The sequence below is a fragment of the Sarcophilus harrisii genome, chromosome 1 (genome assembly GCF_902635505.1).
Source record: "Sarcophilus harrisii chromosome 1, mSarHar1.11, whole genome shotgun sequence".
NCBI classification, from domain to species: Eukaryota; Metazoa; Chordata; class Mammalia; order Dasyuromorphia; family Dasyuridae; genus Sarcophilus; species Sarcophilus harrisii.
In genome coordinates this window covers 15425797-15451525 of record NC_045426.1, presented here as the reverse complement: position 1 = coordinate 15451525, position 25729 = coordinate 15425797, and the positions used below count along the sequence as shown (strand labels likewise).

General features: G+C 45.0%; 1 protein-coding gene across 1 annotated transcript in view; it reads left to right on the top strand.

Moving 5' to 3' along the window:
- The window catches only part of PDE1C (phosphodiesterase 1C), a 366823-nt gene that overhangs the window by 78410 nt on the left and 262684 nt on the right, over positions 1-25729 (top strand). The window contains exon 3 of the mRNA XM_031952784.1: positions 8762-8933. The gene's annotated coding sequence lies outside the window, so the exon portion shown is untranslated. The remainder of the gene's footprint in view (positions 1-8761; positions 8934-25729) is intronic.

Sequence of the window (25729 nt, the reverse complement as noted above, 5' to 3'; positions counted from 1 at the left end):
TCGTATAGAAATGCCGCCAGAGCGGCTGGGTTTCTCTCTCCTCGAACTCTTCTTGCAGCGATTTGTGAGTAGGGTCTCCCCCCCCATTGGGCTTTCTGCAGCTTTTTTTTTTTTAAACTTTCTCAGCTCTTGGCTATTTAGTGAAGAAACCCTGCTTGTAATCTTCCACTGTCTTCCTTTGTTAACGTTTGGAAAATGAGTTTATTTTTAAAACTGGTACTGCCCTCGCCCGGCATCTCTCACTGTCAAGCAAGGAGAACCAGCGTTTGCTGGCCACGGTGTCGAGTGCCTCGGTTCAGTTTCCTGACAATGAATTCATTAGTGAGTGGGGAAGGTTTTAAAATGATGTGATTATTATCCGTCAGAGTTGCTTTTCCCTTTTAAAAATAGATTTTTATTAATATCATTTACTTTCATATTATCTACATTTCCTCTGAATACTTTCTCCTCTCACTCCCAGTCATCTCTTATGAAAAAGATTTTTTTTTAAAGAGAAGAAAGAGGAACAAAAAATCAGTAAAACCATTAACATGTTGGGAAAAAATGAACATTAACAATAATAGCTGGCATTTATTTAGTATTTTTAGATTTGCAAAGGACTTTACAAATATTATCTCACTTTATCCTCACAACATTGCAAGGTAGGGGCTGTGATCATCTTCAACTTGTAGAGGAAGAAACGGAGACAGAAGGAGTTAAGAGATGTGCCCAGGGCCCCATGGGTAAGAAGAGTCTGACTCCCATCCACTGTTCCACCTACCTGCCATTTTACCAGCAATACTTTGTACCCATGAGCTCCCTATACAGCTCCTTCAGCCTCTGCAAAGGAATGGGGGGAGATGTCTTCTCATATCTTTTCTTTAGGGTTAAGTTTGCCATTTCTCATCATTAAGTTATTCTTTCTAGCAAATTTTAGTCCTTGTGTAACTTGTTTTCCTGGCTCTGCTTCCTTCACTCCGAATTATTCCACATCAGTCTTCTGTGGCTTCTTTGGAACCTCATTCCTCATTTCTTATAACGTAGTCAGATCCCATTACATTCATGAGCCACAGCTTATTTAGCCATTTCCCCATTGAAGGCATCCTCTTGGTCCTCCGTGACCACAAAAGTGCTGTCTGGCAGAGGAATAATCGTAATATCTGTGCCACGGGGTCGTTTTGAGGAAAGCTCTTTGCAGACCTTAGACCCCACAGAAATGGGAGCGATTGCGGTTTCTGCCCCAATACGCTAACTTGCTTTACACAGGAAGAGATGCCGGGAGCCATAAAATCACAGGTCTGATTTTCCTTCCGTTCGGTGCTTTGCCCCCTACAAGTTTGTTGAGTTGTCCGTTGTACATTCATACTAGGTGGGTCTTTGTTGGAGACATCGGTGTTTACAGGTGTCTCTGTCCCAAAGGCTTTGGGGCCATTTTGGGGGTTTGAACGAGATCCTTGGGGAAGTGAAGCTTCCAGGCTGAGACCCCTCATATTGCCCGCTCGCCGGGAATTGTGTGGGACTCGGCCCTGGCAGCCGCAGGAACCGCCACGTTTGTGGCGCCGGATGGCTCAGAACAGGATGGCACCGGGCTGTGAGCAGAAGAAAAGCTCTCCAGGCTCTTTGGGTGCTTGAATGGCGACATCATCGATGGAGAGTCAGAAGGGATCTTGGAAGTTGGTCCATGTCTCCTTCTTGCCAGGTACCGGGCCAGGTGCTGGCAGAGGCAGCCATTGTCCTTGAGCTCACAGAACAACCAAAGAGGAACAAGGAGCTGGGCATTAGGGAGCAGGGGGTGAGAAAAGGCCCCTGGCAGGAAGTGGGATTTAGCTGGGACTTGAAGGGAGTCAGGGAGGCTGGAGATGAGTCCGGCTTCATTTTACAGAAGAGGAATTTGGGCCTGCCAGGGTCATAAGGTAATAAATATCAGAGGCAGGTTTTGAACCCAGGTTTTTCTGACTCCAATTTCCTACAAACAGACTCAGATTCTCAGGAGCAGCTGTTTGTGGGAGCCCCTTAGGGCACCTTCCTAACAGAAAATGCTACTTTTTTTTTGGAGGGGGTAAAATAGATGAATTAACTTAAAACCTTTATTATCTCTTCCTTCTACTTCTTTATATGAATTGAACAATAAGAAAAGAAAAATCAAATCTTCGCAGCCAATGGGCAGAGCCAGCCGTGTCCCCCCACACTTGGCACATTTTAAAGTCCGCCTCTCTGGCAGGTATCCGGCCTCCTCTCGGATGCTCTCCTGTTTCAGAAATCATGCTGCCTTTTAAAAGAGAGAATAATATTGAACGCAGGGTATCAAAATGCATCAAAAAGAATAATATTGAGTGCAGGGCATCAAAATGACTTTAAAGGGAGAGACTGGCTCTCTTAAGAGTATCCACCAAGAGTATAATGCCATGATTCTGCCACCAGGTGGCAGAAACATCCCATCTGCCAATGCCCTGCCAGCCTGTTTCAAGAGAGTGGCTCCCGTTTCCCATAAGTGGGGCTTGTTTTTGTGATGTTCTGGGAAGTCTGGGAGTTTTACGTTAACCCTGCAGCTCGCCTGACTGACGGCTCCATCACGGCTTCTGTCAGCAGTTGGAGCTGGCTTGTGCAATTATGTTTAATCAAACCCTTATTAAATATCACCTAATTTACATGCAATGTAAACCTAATTATATGCAATACGCAGAATTTTGTTACGTATATTTACAGAGTATAACATTATAGCAGGATATGATTATTGTATTGTTATGCTACATTATAGATTATATATCATTATTCTATATTGTAATAACTGTATTCTAGCTCACATAGAGCACATGGATTATAAACAATATATTTTATCATATAACGTTATTCCTGAAGGACTGAAGAAATTAAAAAAAAAGAATTTCTGAAATAAGACTCGAAGGCAAGAAAATCTCTTGGCTTCTCTTCCGATTCGCTGGCTCATCCCTCCTGCAGACTTGGGGAGCTTGGGACCCGGCGCCTAACAGTAGAACTCAAGGGAGATTGGAAAGAAGCTGTGGCCAGTTTCTGTGTAGCTGGGAAAATGGGTTCTTTCTGGGCCCAGAGGCAGCGTGTGTGTGTGTGTGTGTGAGTGTGCATGAGTGTGTGTGTAAGTATGAGTGTGTGAGAGAGTGAGTGTGAGTGTGTGTATGTGTGAGAGTATGTGAGTATGAGTGTGTGAGTGTGCATGAGTGTGTGTAAGTATGAGTGTGTGAGAGAGTGAGTGTGAGTGTGTGTATGTGTGAGAGTATGAGTGTGAGTGTGTGTGTGCACGAGTGTGTGTGTAAGTGCAAGAGTATGAGTGTGTATGTAAGTATGAGTGTGTGAGAGTGAGTGTGTACGTGTGTGTGTGAGTATGTGAGTGTGAGTGTGTGTGTGTATGTATGTGTGTATCATCTCGAGGTGCCCATTTTTATAGCTGATAAACCAGGACAAAGAATAAGTGATCTGTCCAGGGCTGCACAAATGTTTGAGGCTGAATCCGGCCCCCCCTGTTGTCAGGCCCAGGGCCTTCTCCATGCCGCTGCCGGCCTCCCTTTGGTAAGCAGCCACCGGAGCGTACTGAGCAGCGGTCAGACCCCGCTTGTGGAAGGTCATTTTGGCAGCTGTGTGCAGGAGGAGTGGGAGGCTGCAGGGACTTGGAAAGGATTTGTACAGTACCAGAAGAGCCAAGCCCCATGGCACAGGGCTTTGAGTCTGTGCGGAGATGAGGGGGAAGCAGAAGGAGAAAAGAAGGAAAGGAAGAAGGAGGAAGAGGAAGAGAAGGAAGAGGAGGAGGAAAAGAAGAAAGAGGAGGAAGAGAAGGGGAAGGAAGAGGAGGAAGAAAAAGAGAAAGAAGAGGAGGAAGAGAAGGAGGAGGAAGAGGAGGAGGAGGAAGAAGAGGAGAGAGACAGTGAAAGAGAAAGAGACGAGTTAGATACATTAAAACCTGATTTCAACAATGGGGAAAACTCCCTTCATTACTGCAGATTACTGCTCAGCCCGACCACCTCCTGCCTGTGTGATTCCAGGCAGGACCCTTGCTCTCTGAGCCTCAGTTTTCCCATATGTAAAATGAGGGCACTGGCCAGGACAGCCTTTAAGGGCCCTTTCCAGTGCTCCCCTCATGGTCACAGAAGATCAGCCCTGGGGAGATGCGTGAGGACCAGAGTGGCTCAGTGACTTGCTCTTTTTCACAGCTGTCAGAGGAAGGATTTGCACCCAGGGCCTCTTGGCTCCGAGTCTAGCCCTCGGCAGTGTGGTTCAGTAGGAGGCTTTGGATCCAGGATGCCGATCCCAGTGCCAATGTGTGATTGCAGATGTGTCCTCGGTTTCCTCCTCTGGGAGACGGGCGGGTTGCACCGAATGACGCCGAGACCCCTTCGGCTCTCCATCTGTGGTTCTCTGATTCTGACACATGATTTCTTCAGTCTGCACAAACAATTTTCTTATTGGGCACAAATGAAGCCTTGATAATGTGATCCTGTCAGCACAAGGCCTATTATTCACGCTGCCTGTTTTGTTGGGGCTAAATAAAAGTGAAATTGATAATTCTGGGTGCAGGAGGGAGTCACAAACCCCTGAAATAACTGATGCCCCTGGAGTCCAAGGCCCATAGGCTGAAAAGCCTGGCTTTTTTGAGGAGGACACTGACACTGGTCATTAAGCAGTCAACACATTCACTGGTGTCTGTTGGGAAGGCACCTGAGAGCGGGGGTCCTGAAGCCTCTATTTTGTTATTTCTTATCTTAGGTCATAGGATGAGAGCTTTAGATCTAGAAGGGGAAGCAGAGACCATTGTATCAAATTCCCTCATTATACATATGGGGAAACTGAGCCCCAAGGAGGTGAAGTTACTTAGAACTCTAAATGGAAGAGACATTGAAGGCTGTCTAGAAAATCCATTCATTTTTATAGATGAGGAAGGGACTTGCCTCTGGTCATATGAGAGGAAAAGGCAACACAGAAGACACAAAGGGGGTGCCATTGACTGTGGCTCAAAGGGCAAGTTCTAATTTTTCAGCTAATAATTCTAACATGAGAGGTTTTGTATCCTTTATTTAAAAATTCATTTTTGTAACAATAATAATTAGCACTTATACAGTACTTTAAGATTTGTACTTTACAAATCCCTTTTCATTTGATCCTTACAGTAATCCTGGAGGGTAGGTGTGACTATAATCCCCATTTTACAGAAGAGGAAACTGAGGCAGAAAGAGATTAACTGACTTGCCCAGGGTCACATAGTGTTTAAGGCTGGATTTGAACTTGGGCCTTCTTGACTCCAGGTCTACTGTCCCATCCAGTTGCCTAATAATGGTACTTTGAGCTCCTTTTTTGAATGGTTGCAATTGGATCTGTGATTTCTTCTTTTCTCAAAAATATTCAAATTTTGTTTTTGTATCATCTTATCTATATCACCATCATGTCCCAATATGTCCCTTCTCCTCTCCTTTCCAGAGAGCCACCCTTTATAACAAAGGGTAAACAAAGATCCGGGCTGGGGGAAGCAATTAAGTAGAACTGCCGCATTCCCCACCTATCGTCTCCCACCTCAGCAAAAGAGGAAGCAAGGGAGGGAGGGAAGGAAGGAAGGAAAGAAGGAAGGAAGGAGGGGGAGGGATAGGGAGAGAAAAGAAAGAAAGGAGGGAGGAAGAGGGAGGGAGCATCCCCAAATCTTTTCTTTGACCCAAGGCTCAGTCATCATTTTACAACATTCAATCTCTATTTTTGGACCTGAAATTTCGTCACAGGACACTAGGGGGCGCAGGAGAGGATTCCTCTCTTCTGATGCAGGTCATTCTCTTTGTTCTAAGTTACAGACTTGCTGGGGGACCGCTAGTTGGGAGGGAACAACTAGTTAGATGACTCGTTAGCCCACGTCAGGGTCAGCTTTTGAATTGGATCTTCAAGCCTCCAAAGCTGGATTCTGAGGCCACATAGCATTCTGCCACCTTTTCTCTTCGAGTCCCTTCTATACCAGCATCTTAACTTCACTGCTCTCTGTAGCCCAAAAGTTTCTCTGTCTCTGGCTCTTTTCTCTCCTCTGTCTATCTCTGTCTTTCTCTCTGTCACTTTCTGTTTCTTTCTCTGTCTCTCTCTTTCTGTCTCTCTCTGTGTCTCTATTTCTCTGTGTCACTTTCTCTTTCTCTGTCTCCCTGTCTCTTTCTGACTCTGTCTCTCTCTGTGTCACTTTCTGTTTCTCTTGCTGCCTCTCTCTCTGTCTCTCTGTCTCTCTGTCTCTCTGTCTCTCTGTCTCTCTCTCTGTCTCTGTCTCTTTGTCTCTTTCTGTCTCTCTTTTTTTTTTTCTAGTGGTTGCCTATTGATATAGGAAATGGCTGAGCAAGAGCAATGCATGGAGCACAGGAGCTGGTCACCCCTCTGCTAGTGTTAGCTCCAGTTTCCCTCTGTATGTTTTCTATTGTTTGTGGGCTCTCTCTTCATTAGTCTGTGAGCTCCTGAAGGACGGGGGCTGTTCTTGTCTTTGTATCCCCTAAACTTAGCTCACAGCCTGGCACGTAGCAAGAAATACTTAATAAATGTTTCCCGATGAGGAACTGTCCAAATACCACTTCAGACACAGAATAAAGGTAAAAGGCTGGAGCAGAATCTATTATGTTTCAGCTTAAGATAAAAAACATGGGAGTAATAATCATGGTCTCAGACAAGGCAAAAATAGATCGAATTTAAAGAGATAAGCAAGGAAATATATCTTGTTAAAAGGCAACATAAAATATTATATTGTCAATACTATATATATATATATATATATATATATATATATATATATGTCTCAAGTGATATACCATCAATTTTTTTTTGGCAGAGGTAATTGGTTAAGTGATTTGCCCAGGGTCACACAGCTAGGAAGTGTTGAGTGTCTGTGGTCAAATTTGAACTCAGCTCCTCCTGACTTAAGGGCTGGTGCTCTATCCACTGTACCAACTAGCTGCCCCTGGCATCAGCATTTTTAAGAGAAGTTAAGTGAGTTACAGGATGATACAGTAAAATTTTACCAATAGGGGATCTCAATTTTCTCCTCTCAGAACTAGATAAATCTAATCATAAAATAAAACAATAGCTGTGTAGTCTTGGGGGAATCACTTAGCCTTTCTGTGCCTTAGTTTTCTCATTTTTAAAATGAATGGGTTGGATTTAATGACTTCTAAGGTGATTCTAAATCTGTGATTTTACAATTACAATAATAACAATAGCTAGCATTTATATATATAGTGCCTACTATGTCCTAGGCACCTATGTTAAACACTTTTACAGATATTCTATCTTTTGACCCCCACACAGCCTGAGAGGAAGGAGCTTTTATTATACCCATTTTACAGTTGAGGAAACTGAGGCAAACAGAGGTTAAATGATTTGCCCAAGGTCACAAGCTACTAAATGAGGTTGAATTTGAACTCAGTTCTCTCCAAATCCAAGGCCAGTGCTCTCTCTAGTGCTAGCTGTCCCTTACAAGGATGTTATTCTGGTTTTAAGACATGGGCATAATGAAATATTACGGTGACATAACAGATAATGAATATTGAGGAGTTTATCAGTACATGGGAAGAGCTCTGTGATCTGATGTGGAAGGAAGAAAGCAGAACTCAGAGGGAAGTAGACATAACGACTTCCGTAATTTCAGTAAATTCAGTAATCACTGAAAGGCAACTGACGTCTGCCCAAACGCGATGATCAGCGTTGGTCCTGGGGGGCACATGATGAGACAGCCCCTGTGTTCTCTGTAGAGAGGTGTGGGCCCTCAAGTTTGCAGTGCCGCATACACCCTGAGAGGGGATCTCTGGCTTAGTTTTGCTTAACTGGTTTTCTTTGCTATTAGAAAAAGATTCTATTGGGAGTACTAGAAAATGACTATGGTTTAAAATCAAGAGGCATCAATAAAACTTTCAAGCAAAAAGAAATAAACCAAATAATAAAGAAATAAAGATCTAATGCATTCCATAAAATCCCAACTCTTGCTGGGCTTCTGTTTCTGGTCTAACTGCCTCTCCATAGTAGAAAAGAAGAAGAGATCAGTTTCCCCAAATCTGTCCAAGTTACTTTTTTGGGGCAGGTCATTTATTGTTTACTTTCTTGCTTTTCAAAAAAAAAAAATTGTTCTTTTTTATGAATCAGTGAGACGAGGCTCCGAGGACCTTTTGTGGTATTCTCACTTTGTCAAGAGGAGCTTATCACCTTAAATTTCTCAGCTCCCGGACCTAGAAGGAGTTTAAGAATCATTTAGCTATAATCCGTTTGAGAAGTTGAGATCCAGTGAGATTAAATGACTTTATTTGGATGCATTTAGACAGACGACTCTTTGAGGGATGGCTTGACAAAACTTGGGTCATTGATTCTGAAGTCAGAGAACCCAAGTTCAAATTTTGTTTCTGATTCATGGGTAAATCATATATCATGTCTGGTTTTAGCTTATTATGAGGGGCTGGACTGGAGGGCCTTTGAAGCTGCTTCCAGGTCTGTCTAGGATCCTGTAAATACATTTTGGGGGGCCATGAATCAGAGGTTTTTAGGTGCCGTGAATTCAGGACATTTTTTCTAGATCATGATTAGGGATGTTTTCTCTATGATTCAGCATGTTCAGAGTAATGATTTAGCATTTTACAACAGGGAAAAAATCAGTCCAGTTAGCATGCTTTTGATCGTTTTTGCCATCAGTTTTCCAAAATGGGAAATTCTGTGTTTGTCCCGATTATTATTATTTGCTGCGTTAAATTGCCAGGTATAGGAGGGCAGCTTGTTGAGTGACTTAACCTTTTACCTTTGCTCTCTCCCTGGACCCAAGGGTCCAAATCACAGAACTTCTTGTGGAATTCTCTTATCGATGGACTCACCGGCAACGTCAAGGAAAAGCCCAAGCCGACAATTGTTCACGATCCTCGGGCACCGGAAGAAATCTTAGCTGATGAGCTTCCCCAGTTGGACAGTCCTGAGGCCTTAGTGAAGACGTCTTTCAGGTTTGGTGGATTGCAAGCCTTTTTTGCTCTGGTTTGGTTGCTGTTGGTGCTACTCTTACTCAGATGAACAAGCGGTTGATTTTATCCTAAGTCCTTATTTTTGCATTAATGAACATTTGCTGAGAATGGGAGTTTGTGATCAATAGTCATATGATGTCGGGATTGATTTTCTTAAGTTCAGTGAAAATATCATTGGCATTTAAATGGTTGATGACATTTAATATTGGTATTGAGTATGGTTATTTGGAGATTAATTAGTCATGATATTTGACTGGCATTAATTTGTACTGCTATTTTCTTGACATTGTTTTTTAAGATCTTTATATTTTATTGCTGTAGACATTCAGTTAGCAGGTGTAATTATTTGAGAGACGGCACGGTGGGGTAGACAGAAAGAAACTGGAATCAGAGAGACCGGGCTTTGAGTTCTGAAGGAACCTAGGGCAAACTCTGGGTTTCTTTAAGACTATATTTTGCAGAGTAGTTGCTGAATGCATTTCCTTATCAGCAGGCTGAATCTCTGTCGTGAATCCAAAATTTAAAAAAAAGTTTAAATTGATATTTAATTGTTGTTGAATCCCTGTCGTAAATCAAAAATGAAAAAAAAAAGTTTAAATTGCTATTTAGTTGTTGTTGAATCCCTGTCGTAAATCAAAAATAAAGTTTAAATTGGTATTTAGTCATTGTTGAAGCTTGGTAGTAAATCAAAAATAAAGTTTAAATGCTATTTAGTTGTTGTTGAATCTCTGTAGTGAATCAAAAATTAAAAAAAAAATCTAAACTGGTATTTAGTTGTTGGTGGTGTTTAACTGACAATTGCATGCAATCAGTGTTATCATTTAAAAAGATTGTAGTTAATTGCTATTGGTATTTAACTGATGGTGGTATTTAATCAGTTGGTATTTGATTGACGTATTGATGTGATTTTTTTCTCATTGATGTTTGATTGGAAATAATATTTGAAGGATACTTCACTATTCACTATTCACACTATAAGGAATGCTTCTAGGGTCAGACAAGTCATATGAGCAGAATTTTCTGCCTAAATTCAAATGTGAATCTTTCTATTGGTCTATTTATCCCCCCAGCATTAAGTATTTATTCTTGCATCTTCATGTCAAACATATATTTTTAATTTTCTGCCTTCTTCTCTTTTCCTATTTATCCTTTGATTAAATAAAAATTAACTCTAGGGCATTTTATTTAACTGGAAGGTATAAAATGAAATGTTTGCCTTGGTCCCTGTGGCCCAAAGTTTGGTTCCTTAAAGTATTTATCATTGGATTTTTATTGTTCTTAACTTAGAACTCTCGTTACATTGCCATCACCCAGGATTCCTTGTTATCTCCTCCACTCTATCAACCTAGATTGAATATGATGTCTTGAGTGTGTGTTATGGTAGATTGACTTCCACATATTTTATGCATTTTGTAGTTACTTTGAATGGAATTTCTCTTCATATCATATCCTCCAAGTTTTTGTTATTGCTCTTAGAAATGTTAACCATTTTTATGTGGTGTTCAGTTTATGGAAGCTAGTAATCTTTTAAGGAAGTGATTTGATGGTTTTCTGGAGATGGTCTAAATAAGTCATTAATCAATATAGAAAATTTACATTTTTTTGCTAGTGTTTTTGCCCTCAATTTCTCTCTTTTGCCTTATTGCTATTTCTACTACTTCTAGAACTATGTCAAATAACAGTAGAGTAATTACTTATTTTTATTTTACCTCTTTCTTTATTGAGGAAGCTTCTAGGATTTCTTCATTGGAATAATGTAAACTTATGGTTTTATAGGTTTCTTTATTATATTAGAGATGATTCTTTGATGTTCATGCTTTTTGAAAAACCATTAATAAGTGTTGTATTTGGTGAAAAGCTTTTCTCTGTCTATTTTGCTACAATCCTGTGGTTTTTTTCCTTTGAAATGATTAATAATGTCAATTGTTTTTCTAATGTTGAATCCTCATGTGCCTGTGCTATAACCACAATTTAGTCACAGTGAATAATTTTATCCTATATTGCAGTAGTATTTTCCTGGGACCTTATTAAAAACATTTGGATTAATATTAATTAGTGATATTTGTCTATAATCTTCTCTTTTATCTTTTTCTGGGGTTAGTATCGAGACCACATTTGTTTCATAGCAGGAATGCAATAGAATGCTTCCTTTTTCAATTTTTGTCATATAAGTATTAATTTCCTTTTAAAAGCTTGAGGGAATTAACTTTTAAATACTCCAAGGTTGAATGGAAATCTTTTTACAGATAATATAGTAAAATCTCAGAAGTAAAGAGTGAATTTTTAAAAAAGAAAAAGAAAAAAAGGATGTTTGGATTTTCCATTGGTCTTTCGTGGTCCTTTGGCATTTCATTTAATTACTAGGATTTTTAATTTGTCCTGTACTTAGTAAACTTCAAATAACATGAGCCTTTCTGCTGTGCATAGTGAAATGTAGTAAAGTGAAAATTATATATGAAACTGAATATTGTATACAGCTTGCTTTTCTCTTAAAATACAGAATAAATTTGACATGTAACTTCTAAAGCTTTCATGTTCATCTACTCTGGCCTGATTTCTGTTTCCTTCTGCCTAATAAAATCTCTTAAGTTACATTTTTTGCTTTCTTTTTTTTTCTTGTCCTTTTTTGGGCTACTCTTGCTCTAGCTCCGTTGTCCCTCTCACTATTTTCCCCTTCCTTTGCATGGAGGAAAATAGCAAACTCCTTGTAGAAATCTTGCATAATCAATAAATATATAAATAAAATAGAAATTATATAGAATACATAAATAAAATGAATAAGATAAATAAATAAAATAAAATAGAATAGAATAAATAAAAAGAATTCCTACATTGGCCAAATTTGAAAATGTCTCAGGAGGCACGTAGTGTGCTTTATCATCTGTGTGTTTTTGCATTGATTCCAGGGGTCCTCAAACTATGGCCTGTGGTCCAGATGCGGCAGCTGAGGACGTTTATCCCTCTCACCCAGGGCTATGAAGTTTCCTTATTTAAAGGCCCACAAAACAAAGTTTTTGTTTTTACTATAGTCCGGCCCTCCAACAGTCTGAGGGACAGTAAACTGGCCCCCTATTTAAAAAGTCTGAGGACCACTGGATTAGACTAATACAATGCTGACGTAATTGTATACATTATTTTTCTGGTTTTGCTCATTTCTCGCTTCATTCTGCATCAGCTCACATAAATCCTACCAAGTTTATGTTTTTTTAGCACAATATTCTAGCATTACCTCGGCATATCATAATTTTTTTTTCTTTCAGTTGATAGACATAGTTTGGTGTCAGAGCTGCTCTGAGTATTTTTGCACATGTAGGTTTGTTTCTCCTGTCTTTGATTTGTTTGGTACTAGGCCTGTTAGCAGTATCACTTTGTAAAAGGATGTGTATAGTTTAATGGCTTTTTGAATATGTCATTTTGGAAATTATTTTCCAGAATGACAGTACCAACTCTCAGATACTGCAGTAATACATTTATCTGCCTTTCTCCTGCCTCTACAGAGTTGTCATTTTTTTTTCGTAACTTTTCTAATTTTATAGATAAAACCTCAGAGTTGATTTAATTTATATTTCTCTATTGGTGGTTTGGAGCATTATTTCATATGATTGTTGATATCCTAGATTTATTGCCTTGAAAACTGCCTATTCATATCACTTAACCATTTACCCATTGGGCAATGGTTTCTTATAAATAATAATACAGTATATATTTATTATATTTATTCATAATTTATAAAATACAAAATTTATAAATAGGATATCATTAGACGTTATAATAAATTATAATATAATTATTTGGATCAATTTTTATATAGTTTCAATATGAGGTCTTTATTAGAGAAATTTGCTCCAAATATCTTCCCAGTTACTTGTTTCCTTTCTAATTTTAGCTGCATTGCTTTTGTTTGTGTGAAAACTTTAAAATTTTCTGTAATCAAAGCAGTGCGATGCATCCTCTGTGATGCGGCCTCTTCCTTGTGTGCCCGGTTTGTCATTTGGGCCACGGTGTAAGGCGTTTGTCTTACACTGCCCTGTGCTGAGCGTGAGCACCGCTTTGGAAAGCAGGCCTGAGCCCTGTTGCCTCAGCTTAACCATGAAGTCCAGGCATGCCGCCTTTCAGAACTCGTGGCTCCACAGCTGAAAGGTGGTCTGTGGGCTCACTCATCCAACCCTCCCACTTTACAGATGAGAAGACTGGTGTCGGGGAGGGGCAGTGGCTTGTTTAAGATCGCAGGGGAGCTTCGTGCATAAAACAGACGGTTGTGCTCGGTGCCAATTCCCCTTTTCCTCCAGCTCCTCCAACTCTAGGGAGCTGTTTTCGGTTAAACAGCGGCCAGAAAAGATGGGCACTTCGGGAGGATGCCTGGAGCGCTGCGCCCGGCTCTGTGCTTGTGAAATCCTGGCCCGGCCGGGGCCTCTCAGGGAAGGGCCATCTCGTGCCCATCCCCGCGCCCACGCCAGGCGGGCGGGCGCACGATAAGCAGCAGTTATGTATGACTCCTGTGGTCTCTTCCGGCTCGGCCTGTTTTTTCCAGGCCTAACTTGAGGACTCGAGCCCTAACTTGGGGGAGTTAAGCAGGAGGCCTGCTTGACTCCCTGACCGTCAGGGTTGGCCATTAGTGGGCCCCGTGGAGGCTCCTCGAGCCTTTTTTAGCCGAGGGCCGTGTGCGTGTGAGGGGGGGGACGTGCACTCATGGAGAACGGCCTCCGTCTCCGGCCTCAGCAGGGGCTGCCTGCTGGGACCGTCGCCAACGAGGTATTGAAGCTCCGCAGCCGTGGACAAGTCGGAGAGCCCGGGAGTGGTCACCGGGCAGACGCGTTCGGGGCTGACCATCTGCTCCTGTTTGGGGCACGTCATTGTCTATATTTAGTCGGCTGAGGCTTGTTCTCGGTTTTTCTTCAACCGCTCAAGCGTACGATCCATGTGTCAGAGCAGAGGGCGCGCTCTCTGCTTGCTCGGAGGCCCTTTGGAAGGCAATGTCGAGCAGTGGAAAGAGGAGGGGTCTTGGGTTCGGGAAGGTGTGTTGGAGTCTCCCCTCCGTTGGTCCTTGGAGAAGCCAGTTGACCTCGTTGGGCCTCAGTTTCCTCATCTATAAAACGGGTTTAGTGATAACTGTTTGGGCCCCAAGCCCTCACTTTCTAACTTATTGGATCTCTGTGTGTTTGGAGGCGGGTCAGGGAAGGTACCGTTAAATGGTGACCGAGTGTGGGAGAGGCTGCAGGGTTTAGTGGATAGGAAGGCGGAAGTGAAATCCAAAGGATCTGGGTTCCAGTCCTGCCTGGGAGTTGGCTTGTGATCCAGGGCAGATCATTCCCTCAGAGTGCCCCAGGCAGATACTCACAGTGATACATCGCAGAGCTTCTCCGGGCCTGGAGTCTGGAGGGGCTCGATGCCCTTGTTTCTCAGTCCTGTCTGACTCTTCGTGGCCCCAGAGATACTTGGGGTGATTGGCCATCTCCTTCTCTGGCTCGTTTATCAGATGGGGAAACTGAGGCAGGCAGGGCTAAGTGATTTGCCCTAAGCGTCTGAGGCTGGATTTGAACTCAGGAGGACGAACCTTCTTGTGATCCCAGCGCCCGTATCTATCCCATCTTGCTGCCCGGAATCAGGAAGACCCGCTTTCGGATCCTGCCTCAGACGCTTGCCAGCCGTGTGACCCTGAGAGGGTCACTTCACCTGCCTGCCTCACTTACAGTATGAACCAGAGAAGGAAATGGCAAAGCGTCTCTGGTGTCTGCCGGGAAAAGCCACAACGGGAAGACGAAGAGCCGGGCGTTACTGAATGACAGAAACACCGACCCCGGGTGCGGCGTCTGCAGGGTGGCTCACGTGATTTTCTGGGGTGAATTGGAGTCCTAGATTACCATCAGTCAGTCAATCATGGATCCAGGGCTTCTCTGCCCATTCTCACCATGTTACAGTCCTCACGGATCTCTCAGAAGGGCCGCCTCCCCAGGCCCAGGACGTGGCTCTGGGAGCCTCACACAGGCCTGGGGGAGGCGCTTTGGGACAGAAAGGGTGGAGTCCATCTGAGGTTCCTCAGGGGGTCTGAGGGTCCTGAGTCAGTGGAGGGTCCCCAGGGTCTGAGGGTTCTGAGGGGGTCTGAGGGCCCCGAGTCGGGAGGCTCCCGGCCCTGCATCCCACGTATCCAGCTCATGGGACGGCTGGGACTGGGCCAGACGGGGGGCTGCAGCTCCGTGCCGAGGTGAGACTCGGTGCACACGCCGCCTCCCGGACCGCTTGGAGTGAAGTGCGTCTCTCAGGCGAGTGCTGCTCCGCTCCATCACTCTGGGCAGCCAGACCCTTGTTCCATCAATGCTTCCCACGTTCACAACCTTCCTGGGGGCTCCTCCTTCTCAGAATTCTCTCTAGAACCCAGAGGAGAGACGTAACTGGGGCGGGGCCAACTGGAACTTTGCCTAGGGTTTTGCCCACGATCTTTTGCAGAAGCACCCGGCCTTCGCCCGTTGCTCACAAGGGTTTCTGATGGAGGCTGGGATCTAATCAGCGGAGGGAGCTCCCCGGAGGAACTCCCTTCACTCCCTGCAGATGGGCGTCTGCTGTCCCTTGGAGGTTTAGACCATAGCTGAGGGCAGGAAAAATGAAGGGACTGACCCAGGGCCTCCCAGCCAGAAGGGGTCAGAACGGACTTGAACCCTTGTCTTCTCGGCTCCGAGGCGAGCTCCTTGTCCTCCCTGCTGGCTCTCACCAGTTAGCGAGAAGGACGGCTTGGGCGGGAATCTCCGAAGTCACTGGGGCTGCAGCGGCTGTGACCCCTGGGCCGCCCAGCCCGCTTCCCGCTCGGTGTCTTAGTCGCTGCCTTGTTTTTCAGTCACACCCGAGGATTTCCCAGATCCTTCCTGGGAGTGTCGTTCTGTCCCTGATTTCCTGGAAAGAGAATTTCCCAGTCTTTGCTTCCATGGAAGCAAAAGAAATTGCTCAGTAAATGACTTTTTCTTTTCTTTTCTTTTCGCTGAGGTGATGGGGGTTAAGTGACTTGCCCAGGGTCACACACTAGGAAGTGTTAAGTGTCTGAGGTCAGATTTGAACTCAGGTCCTCCTGACTTCAGGGCTGATGCTCTGCCCACTGTGCCCCCAGCTGCCCCGGCTTTGCCTTTTCTGAAAAAGCCGAGTTTCCTCCCCTTTGATCTCATTCTCTTGCCCCCTCTCCTTTATTCGCATCGCGGCTTCCATCCCTCAGTCTTCTCTTGGCTTTCATAAGTGTTGCCCCCTGACCCGCTGATACTAGATCAGACACTCCTGGCCTTGCCTCCAGGGGATGCCCTTTTAAGGGTCGGCTCCTCCATTTAGTGTGAGCTTCTTGAGAGCTGGGCCGCCTCCTTCTCTGTTTGTACCTTCTGGGCTTAACTCTGTGCTTTGTCTCCTTCCTTCCCCTCCTTCCTCCCTCTATGCTTGTTTCCTTCTTTCCTTCCTTCCTTTTCATTCCTCCCCACCTTCATGCCCCGTGGTTCACCATCCTTGTCCCCCCCATCCTTGTTCCCCATCCTGGGTCCGCCCCCATTTCTGCCCTGCTCTCGTGGGTAGCCACAGAGCCAAACTGACTGCACCCAGTGCTTGCTGCCTCGCCCCAGCGGCCCCTGGCTCCCGCTCGGCTGGCACAGATAACTCCTCGGCTCTCTAAGGTGTCCCACCTCCCCCTGCACCCACTCAGCAAATGACTGGCCTTGCCTTTTCTGAAAGATCGAGGCTGCGTGACTGGGACTTCTAAACCTCATCCTCCTTCCACTCCCCCATGGGGGTTTCTTGCTTTATTATATTCACTGGACAGACATTTATTAAGCACCTGCTGTGAGCCGGGCACCTGGGGCTGGAGCGTCCCTCCCCACAGGGAGCTCGTATTCCTTTGGGGGAAAGGGCCAAGAACCCAGATAGACAAAGGCAAAAGATGAACAAAGCTTTGTCTAAAGTTATTTGCCGGGAGCTGGAGATGGAAAGACAAAAATCCAGTTCTTGCTGCCCTCAGGGAGTGTCTGGTCTCGTGGGAGTCCCACGGGATATGCAGGCGCCTTCTGAATCCAGAGACTTTTGTCTTTGCGCGTCCAGTGCCTGGAACCGTTCCCGGCAGCTACGGGGTCTTAAATACTTATTGATCGTTCAGCTAGAAATACAAAATGGTTCCCGTTGGGGAGGGGAAGATTTCTATACATCCGGTGTGTGGACAAAATAATACATTGGGGTTTCATTGGTAGAGGGACCTCCCAGGGGAGGAAACTCTCTCCATCGGTGCAGATTGGCTCCTTCCTTACAATGTACAATTCTGGATGGAGAGCTGTTTAGAGACTTGGCAAGTTAAGTGACTCATCCCGAGTCATGCCGCGGACACTTGTCAGAGGCTGGACTTGAACCAGGTCTTCCTTGCATTGAGCTCAGGACTCCCTAGTCCTTGGGCCTTGCTGTTTCTCAGCAAGACTGGCAGTAGTTGGACAGAGCGTTAGTACTAGTATTATCTTAGGTTCAGGCCAGGGTTTGCCGGGGGTCCTGAAAGGTTCTGTGACTGAAGGAGGGGGCCCCACAGCCCTTGTGACTGAAGCACCTGACGCAAGACTGATCATTGTGAGTGACAATGGTTTCTTCTAACCAGGACCTAAGTGATTCGTGCAGCTGAAGGCCCGCAGACACTCTCAGTGCCCCCTAGATTCGGGGTCCTGAGGCAAAGCCCCCGGCGCTGTCTTAGTTGTGGCTGTGAGTAATCTTCAGGGGGAGAACTTGAGAATTCACTTTGTTTCTTCTCCCGACCCCCAAATGGAGGACAGACCAATTCTGCTTTGTAATTGTACATTTCCGCCATCGGTCACTCTGGGCTTGGGCCCCACAACTGGGAACTTCTTCCCTGTTTGTCTGTGGCCTCACTCCCAAGGGTCGGAAGGAACGACTTTGGAAAGAGTCAAAATGTCAGGGCCGCACGAGGGAATGTGTTGGGGGAGAGAGGGAGGCTGCGAGCTTCCCCGGCTCCATTCCGAGCAGTCGCAGCTCTGGTTTAGAGGCTTTGGAAGCTGTCCGACTTAAGGCCGATCGGACCTCATAATGGTCCCTCTTTGTCCCATCAGGGGGAGGCTGGGGGCCATAACTAATAAAGGGCTCGACTTTAAAGACTTAGGAAGACCCGAGTCAAATCATACTAGCAGTGTGAGCCTGGACAAGCCATTTAATCTCTCGGTGCCTCAGTTTCCTCATTTGTAAAATGGGAATAATAATAACACCTACTTCTTAGGGATGTTGAAAGAATGAAATGAGATAATATATGAAAGATACTTCACAGATCTTAAAGAATTCCTCTTTCTTCTCCTCCTCTTCTTCCTCCTCCTCCTCTTCTACCTTCTCTTCCTCTTCCGCCTCCTCCCTTACCCCCATTTATTTTCACAAAGACCTTGATAAGCCAGGGAAAATTAATCAAAAGCAAGCTTGGAATGGAAGGGCAAAATCCATTTGAACTTGAAATGTTTGTTTTCCCCTCTCTCCAGGAGAGACCGTCTCTGTTTAAAACCTTCCATTGTCAGGAGACGTGTGCTTTCCATGATGTATTAGCCTGTTCATTTATAGCGGCTGCATCATTTACCGTTCATTAAGAGAACAAACCAGTGAACGGAGAAATGGCTTTAGGACCATTAGTTCTGTGGGTTCTTTCAGAACGTAAATGCAGGGCTTTGTGTGTACAATTTGGATAGATCATGTAAAGATATTATTAAGTATGAAAGGGGAATCGAATGTCTGTAAGGAGATGGCCAGCCCTTCCAGGATACTTCATCTAGAGATTGCGCTGACATTTCCTTTAATGAGTCATTTCTTTTCTTTTTAAATTATCCTAAATTCTAGTACAGTCATCAAGGCAAAAACAATTAATTTGGGGTCAGGAAAGTAGCAGTTGTGGCCAACAGCCCTGATGAGGTTTTTCTCTGTCTTGTCCCTGAGCCTTCCTCAATTCAAAATGGAGCCATTTTGTTGGGATTCAGATCATTCCAATAGGTATTTTATTAAGCACCTAATATATACCAAGCTCTGTAAGGGGAAAAATAAAGAGCGTCTCCTCGAGGAGTTTCCATCTCTCTTGGGCTTTCCTTAGCTAGGGGAGTTTCCATCTCTCTTGGGCTTTCCTTAGCTAGGGGAGTTTCCATCTCTCTTGGGCTTTCCTTAGCTAGGGAAGTTTCCTCTAACAAAGTAGGTCAGCACTAACGAGCTGCCCGGAGCTGAGGAGTTTGGGGCTTTCGCCAGGGTCATGCAGACACTCTAGAGCCTTATCTAGAACAGCATTCACTCATACTTCTGGGTAGTTCGGGTCCTCCTCTCCTCAGCCCCGGACTACTGCAGTAGCCTCCTACTCAGCTGCCTTGCCCCATGTCTCTTCTCACTCCAATGTATCCACCCTCTGGTGACCAAAGGGATTTCATTGACTATGTGCCCCTTATTCAACAACTTCCAGTGACTTTTTATCACCCCAGTTATCAAATAGAGATCTCACAGCCTGGCTCCTAATTTTCCCCACATCCTTCCATATTATTCTCCTCCCAAACACTCTTTTATCTAGTTATAGTGGCCTATTGATTCTCCTTACCCATAATGCTCCATCTCTCCTCACTATTGATTATTTCCCATGTTTCAGAAGCCCTCTTCTCACCTGTGTCCCTTGGAATGCATAGCTTCACTTAAAGTGACTTAGCTTAAATGGCACTTTTTGCACAGAGGGCTGTCCTGGTCCTCTTAACTACCAGTCACTTTTCCTCTAAAGCTGTCTTTCATCCGCTCTTCATTTTATGATGATTTACACACGTTGGCTTCTCCATTAGAATACAAGTCCCTTAATATGTTTAAAATGATTGTACGTGTATAGCCTGTGTCAGATTGCTTGCTGTCTTGGGGATGGGGGATGTAAAGAAGAGAGCGATAAAAAATTTGGAACTCAAAATCTTATGAAAACTATCTTTACATGTAATTGAAAAAATAAAATACTATTGAGAAAAAAAGAATGGAAGCTCCTTGAGGGTAGGAACTAATTTTGCTTTGTCTTTGTCTCTCTAGCACTTAGCACGGTGCTTGATGTGTAATGAGTTTTTGTGGATTGATTAAATAACAGTCCCTCCTAGCATGTATCTGACAAGAAGAAAGTTGAGTTCTTTGTCTCAGTTTCTTTAGCTGTGAAATGGAGATAATATGATGCTACTTTCCTTACAGGATTGTTGTGAGGAAATCATTTTAGGAACTCTATAACAACGTGAAAATGTAAACTCTTGCCATCATGATTGTGACTGTCTATCTCAAGGATTGGTTGTGATAAAGTTCTTTGTCATTGTTCTAATACTCTAATGGGTCTGGGCTATTTTGGATATGGATGCTCCCTCTAAACATTGGTATCGTTGCCCATCCTTGCCCGCCCATCTTGCGGGTGATTGTCGTTCATGTTGCATCCTTTTGACGGATTGAGCATCTTTCTTGTGTTTTCTCGACACTGTAAGGATACCAATCCCGGAGGTGTTGAAAAGTCGTCTTTTGTCCACACATCTATTGTCTTCCAGATTCAAACTCTTTTAAGGTCCACAAAGTAGACTTGAGTACCAAAGAAAAATGGAAAAGACAATGTCTGAAGCTGTATCCACAGCAGGCAAAGAATATATAGTACACAGGCAACAGATGGAGACCATTTTCTGGAAAAGAATAAAGAACGTTTCAAATGAACCTATTAGCATTTAATCATTGTGAAACCGTGTACCCATTGGCAAGTTGAAGAGCAACTTCAAAATACTGTGTCTGGTTCAAGTCTCAATTATTAACGAATGCAAATCTACGCTCTCTAGTGGAAATAATGAGGCATCTCGGTCTTTCAAAGCTTTCCTTAGCTCCACGTTTATGGCAGGATGAAGAAGGGGGAAAGAAAGCACTCTGAAGTCTGCCAAATGAATGTGATGATGCATTTACGGCCGGGCTCCATTCTCGAGGAAGCCAGCCAAATGGAGAAAACAAATTGTAATGAGACCCACCGAGTGCCTTATGGGTGTGTGTTCATTTCCGGCCTTGAAACATCCTTTCTCAGTCATCAGAATAAGTGCAAAGGGACTGTTTTGGAAATAAAAATGGAAGTGAATCATGGTCTTAATTGTTTTCCATTTATAATTATGGTTGGGTGAGCTCATGCTGGCTGATGGCTCCATCTTCTGTGTACGAGGTTCCACAGTTGGTATTCGGAGCCTGCTGATTCTCTGGGGCTGTTCTGATGATAGGGATGTACGGCACATGAGCTATTGGAGAGGGAGTGTGGTTCAGCAGAGAGAACGCTTACTCTGGAGTCAGAGGCTCTGGATTTGAATCCACCTCTGGGACTTTGAAACGGTTTCCCTGCATGCAGAGTGGCAGAACCAGACTAGATGGCCTCTGCGCTCTCCTCTAGATACATGGAATGAATTCCGGGCTTGGAATCAGGAAAACTTGTGTTTGAATCCCAACTCAGACACTTACCAGCTCTGTAACCAAAGAAGTCACTCAGTCTCCCCATCTGTAAAATGGGAAAGATATTTCACCCACCTTATAGGTGTGCTGTAAATGTCATTTCATAACAACAATTTCAATCGGGATGATATTTGTCAAGTGTTTCCCGATGTATACGTGAGTTTTGTATTGTAAAAAGTGTGCTAGATGTGGAGTCAGAAGTCTTGGGTGAAAATCCTGCCTCTATTTATTAGCATTGGGCATCTGCTAAACTCTCTGGGTCTCACTTTCTTCATCTGTAAAATAAGTGACTTAGACTCCATCACCTTTAGGCTCCTCTCCAGTTCAAAATTTATGATGAAGATTTATTAGCTAAGTTCTAAATTATTATCGTTATTATTATTATCATCCCAGTTCTGAATCGATCATCTTGTTATCTGTTTTGCTCCTCCCAAGGATGCAGATTCAAATCAGACTAAATGTACCTGGTCATCGTGGCAGCTGATAAAGAAAATATGTTGTTAGTAAAATGGGTCCTTTGTGGCGCATTTATGAACACCTCCCCTAACTGGTTGTTTTGCCCTGATCAATCAGCCCATTGTTTTCCATCATTCGGCTCATTCATTCATCGGATGGCTGCTAATTATAGCTTACATTTGTAGAGTTTGCAGAGTGATTTACATGGATCATCTCATTGGAGCCTCACAATCATACCAGGTGGTAGGTAGTGGGGGGTGATTTATTCACTCTCTAATAGAAGAGGAGGCAGTAGAGACTCTGAGGGGACAAAGGCTTTGCCCAGGGTCACACAGCTTGTATCAGTCAAAAGGAGAATTTGAACCCAGGTCCACCCCCCAACCACTGTCTGACTCCCAGTCTAATCGATTGGCAGTGTGCTTAATACTAAGAAGATAGAATGGAAAAAGATGAGTTCTGGACTTCAAGAAGCTCTTCATCCCCAAGGCCAGATAAGGTGCCGTATGTGTGAATGAGATTTTGGTGAATGTTTCCCAGAGGCACCAAGAAAACACTGTGGGAATCTCCAGGAAGAGAGACCTGGGGAGACGACATCTGAGAAGGTTCCATGAAAGGGGGCATTTGAGTTGGCCCTTGGGGAGGTCTGGAATTTCGGGAGGTAGATGTGACGGGAGGAGCCTTTCTAGCCTCCCGACCCTGTTCTTGAATTCTGCCCAAGTCCAGAAGTGTCTAGGAAGCTGCAGCGCTGTGGCGGCTGCTCCCGGTGAACTGCCTCAGAGGGCGGCTGTGTTAGATTGAGGAGGCTGTGCCGGTCATCGGTCAGCTCAGACTAGTGGCCAGACTGGCAGGTCACTCCGGTGCTCTCCTATGGGCCCTCGTTGCCTCACGTCTGTCAGAGCGTTAGGGGGATGGCTGCCCCGAGCCTGCAAAGACTGCCCGGGGCATGGGCCGATGGGAGCGCTCAGAGCTTGGACACCAAGGTCACCGGTGCATCCCGGGCCGTCGCCAGCCCCCCTGGTTTGTCCTGCCAATGGACGTTGATGGCTTGGGGAGAGAGAACACCGCTGGCAAGGTTGTGGGACTCTGCCGCTCTTAAATCCAGCTCATTTATGAGTCACAGTGTTTCCCATAGTGCGATCGGTCCTCTTCAAAAAGGAGGCAAAAGCAACCGCAGAAAGCAAACATCTGAGCAGCCCAAGTCACCGAGAATGATACAGTCATTGCGTTCCTTCAGGAAGTCCTGCCCCCCCCCCCCCACTGGCCACGATGTTCTCCCGATCTGACAGATCTGCAGATTATTCTGCCTGGGTCTAGATGATACCAACGGAGCAGGTGAGGAGTGACCAGCTCAGCCAAACAGGCGGCCTTTTTTATGACTGCATTAGACCGAATAACCGGCAGAATTGCTTCTCGGGTCTGGCTCTCGGCTTGACCAGATTGAGTGGATTAGCTCGGTGGGAGAAACAGCCTGTGTGCGGTTACATCATGCGATGACTCAAATGCACCAGAAGACTCCTCACTGACCCGGTGGTCAGACTAGTGACCAGACTGGCAGGTCGCACCAGTGTCCGCTACGGCCCCTGACGCCTCGCCCTTGGACTTACCCTGCTTGGGCTGGGGGTCAGGGTCTGCTTGCCTCAAGTCTCCTCTCTCCCGTTCAGCCCTAAAGGGACTTTTGTACGCTAGGTCCGAACACGTTGCTCCTCTGCCCAATAGGGAGCAGCCACTGATCGCACCGGGTTCTTCAGCAGTAAAACGGGGATCACAACAACCTCAGTGTTGCTGTTGGGCCAGATGAGATACCTGGAAAGCGCTTAGAGCTTGGAGGGCGACCTCTGAGTGCTTATTCCCTTCCCCTTCTCCTTGTAGAGTGGACAGCCTCCTATTTCCAGCTCCAGCTCCCTTATATGAGATTACCCTTGTTAGGAACTAGAGAAAGGATCCAGACTAGGGCTTCCTGACCCTATTCCCAGCTCCAGCTTCCTTACGTGAGATCACCCTTGTTTTAATATTGGTTTTGGTGACTCAGTGGATTTTTCCTTCTTGAATCCGTTGATGACATGACCCCAGGCCCAAGTTTCTCTCTTTATTCTAAGTCAACTAAGTAGCCAACAAGGACAGAGTCTCAGCCCCAGGTACCCAGGACCCTCATGCGCGTGTGGATGCCAATCTGATTTGCTTGGGACAGTTGTCATGTGGCATTTTGAATAATGGTGATGAACAAAAAGAACAGAAGACAGACCAGAACAGCCAGAAAACAAGGCAGAGCTCTAGCAGAATTGGAAATGGAGGCTCTTTGCCGAAGTAGGTGACTGTTCCTATGGAGAATGAAGACTGAAAGCAGTGGGAGAGGCCGGAGGGCAGGAGAGTCCCATCTTCCACTGATAGCCACAGACTTGGTTGATAAAGCTCCTAATAGCAAGGGGCCAGCTGCACCCTGCATGGTGGGCTCCTTCCATGCACACGGTGATTTACTCATTGTTTCTCTTATTTTGGGATTTTGTTTTGAAGTTAGAACAAACTCTTATGTTTTTTTTTTCCCTTGAATTAGCATTGTTCTAATCTCCTAATCTTGTTTTAATCTCAAAATGAATGAATGAAAAACAAATATATTTTGCTGCCAGTCACTGTCCTAAGGGCTGAAGATAAAAGTACCGGGAAGCCAGGTAGTTTATAATCATCGGAATCATCATTAAATAAATGAAGCAAATGTGGAGAAGTAAATATAGAAAATAGTTTGAGGAGGTAAGGAAGGAGAGCATCAGTTAGGACTATAACTTAACAGCTTCCTTTCTCTTGTCAAAGTCACGCCAAGATGTTCATGTTAAAAGGAACCTTGAACCCAATTGGGTCGGAATGACGTACTCTGTGCTTTTGAAAGTGAACACAGATGAGAGAGCTATTGGAAGACCCCTTCTGAGCGGCCCCCTCAAAAGCAAATGGGCCGAGAAAGTCATGGAAACAGCCGGAGGGCCTCGAATGACAAGAACAGAACATTCAGAGTCCCATGCCCATCTTCCTTGCTGGCTCTCCAACTAATATAGAAGCAAGTGAATCAGCAAATCTGATTTGGTAACATGAAGGCAGAGGGAAGACCTTTTTGCTGATGTTTCTGGACAAATTCAAGTGGGGGCTCAGATTCAGGACACTCGTTCCTCTTGTCTTTCTCCCCGCTCCCTGTGGGCCCTCTCCGGCTCCCCCCGAAATTGGCCTTGCCATCCCATTTAGCTCCAGGGCTGGTCGGCGCTCCTCGTTTTCCTTATGGCTTCAACCGTGCTTCTGACTGCTGGTCTCCTGAGAGGCTGAGCCTAATAAAAAGGGGAGAAGTGGAATTGGATTTTTATCCTCTCATTCCATTGCTCGTTGGAGAGCCCCCAAGAGCCGAGAGGAACTTTTCCACTAATCCAGGGTTTATGGCTAGACTGCCCGGCTTGTTCCCCGGCCTCATCAAATACATTGGCCTTAATAGGTAGGGCTGATGTCTCATGACTTCAAAATGCGCCTTGTCCAAGCGGGGGGCCCCGGAGAGCTTGGAGATGGAGTTCCAGGCTCTAATTATTATTATTATTTTTTTTTATCTTGGGAGCCTCTTTGCCTGTTTACTTACCTGAGCCTTTCAGGGCTTGGGAAATTAGCAATCCCCGTCCTTGGAACTCAAGGTTGGCAGCTCCGAGGAGCTGCAGAGTCTCCCCGAGCACACACTGGCGAGCCCCCCAAGGCTGAGCTGGGGATGGAGAGGGCTGTGGGGGGGGGAGGGGAGTACAAAGTTATTCTCATGAGTTATTCCAGTTGTGTGGGGCAGCTGGATGGTCTTGTGGCCAGGAACCCGGCCCTGGGGTTGGGAGGTTCAAAATCTGCCTCAGACACTT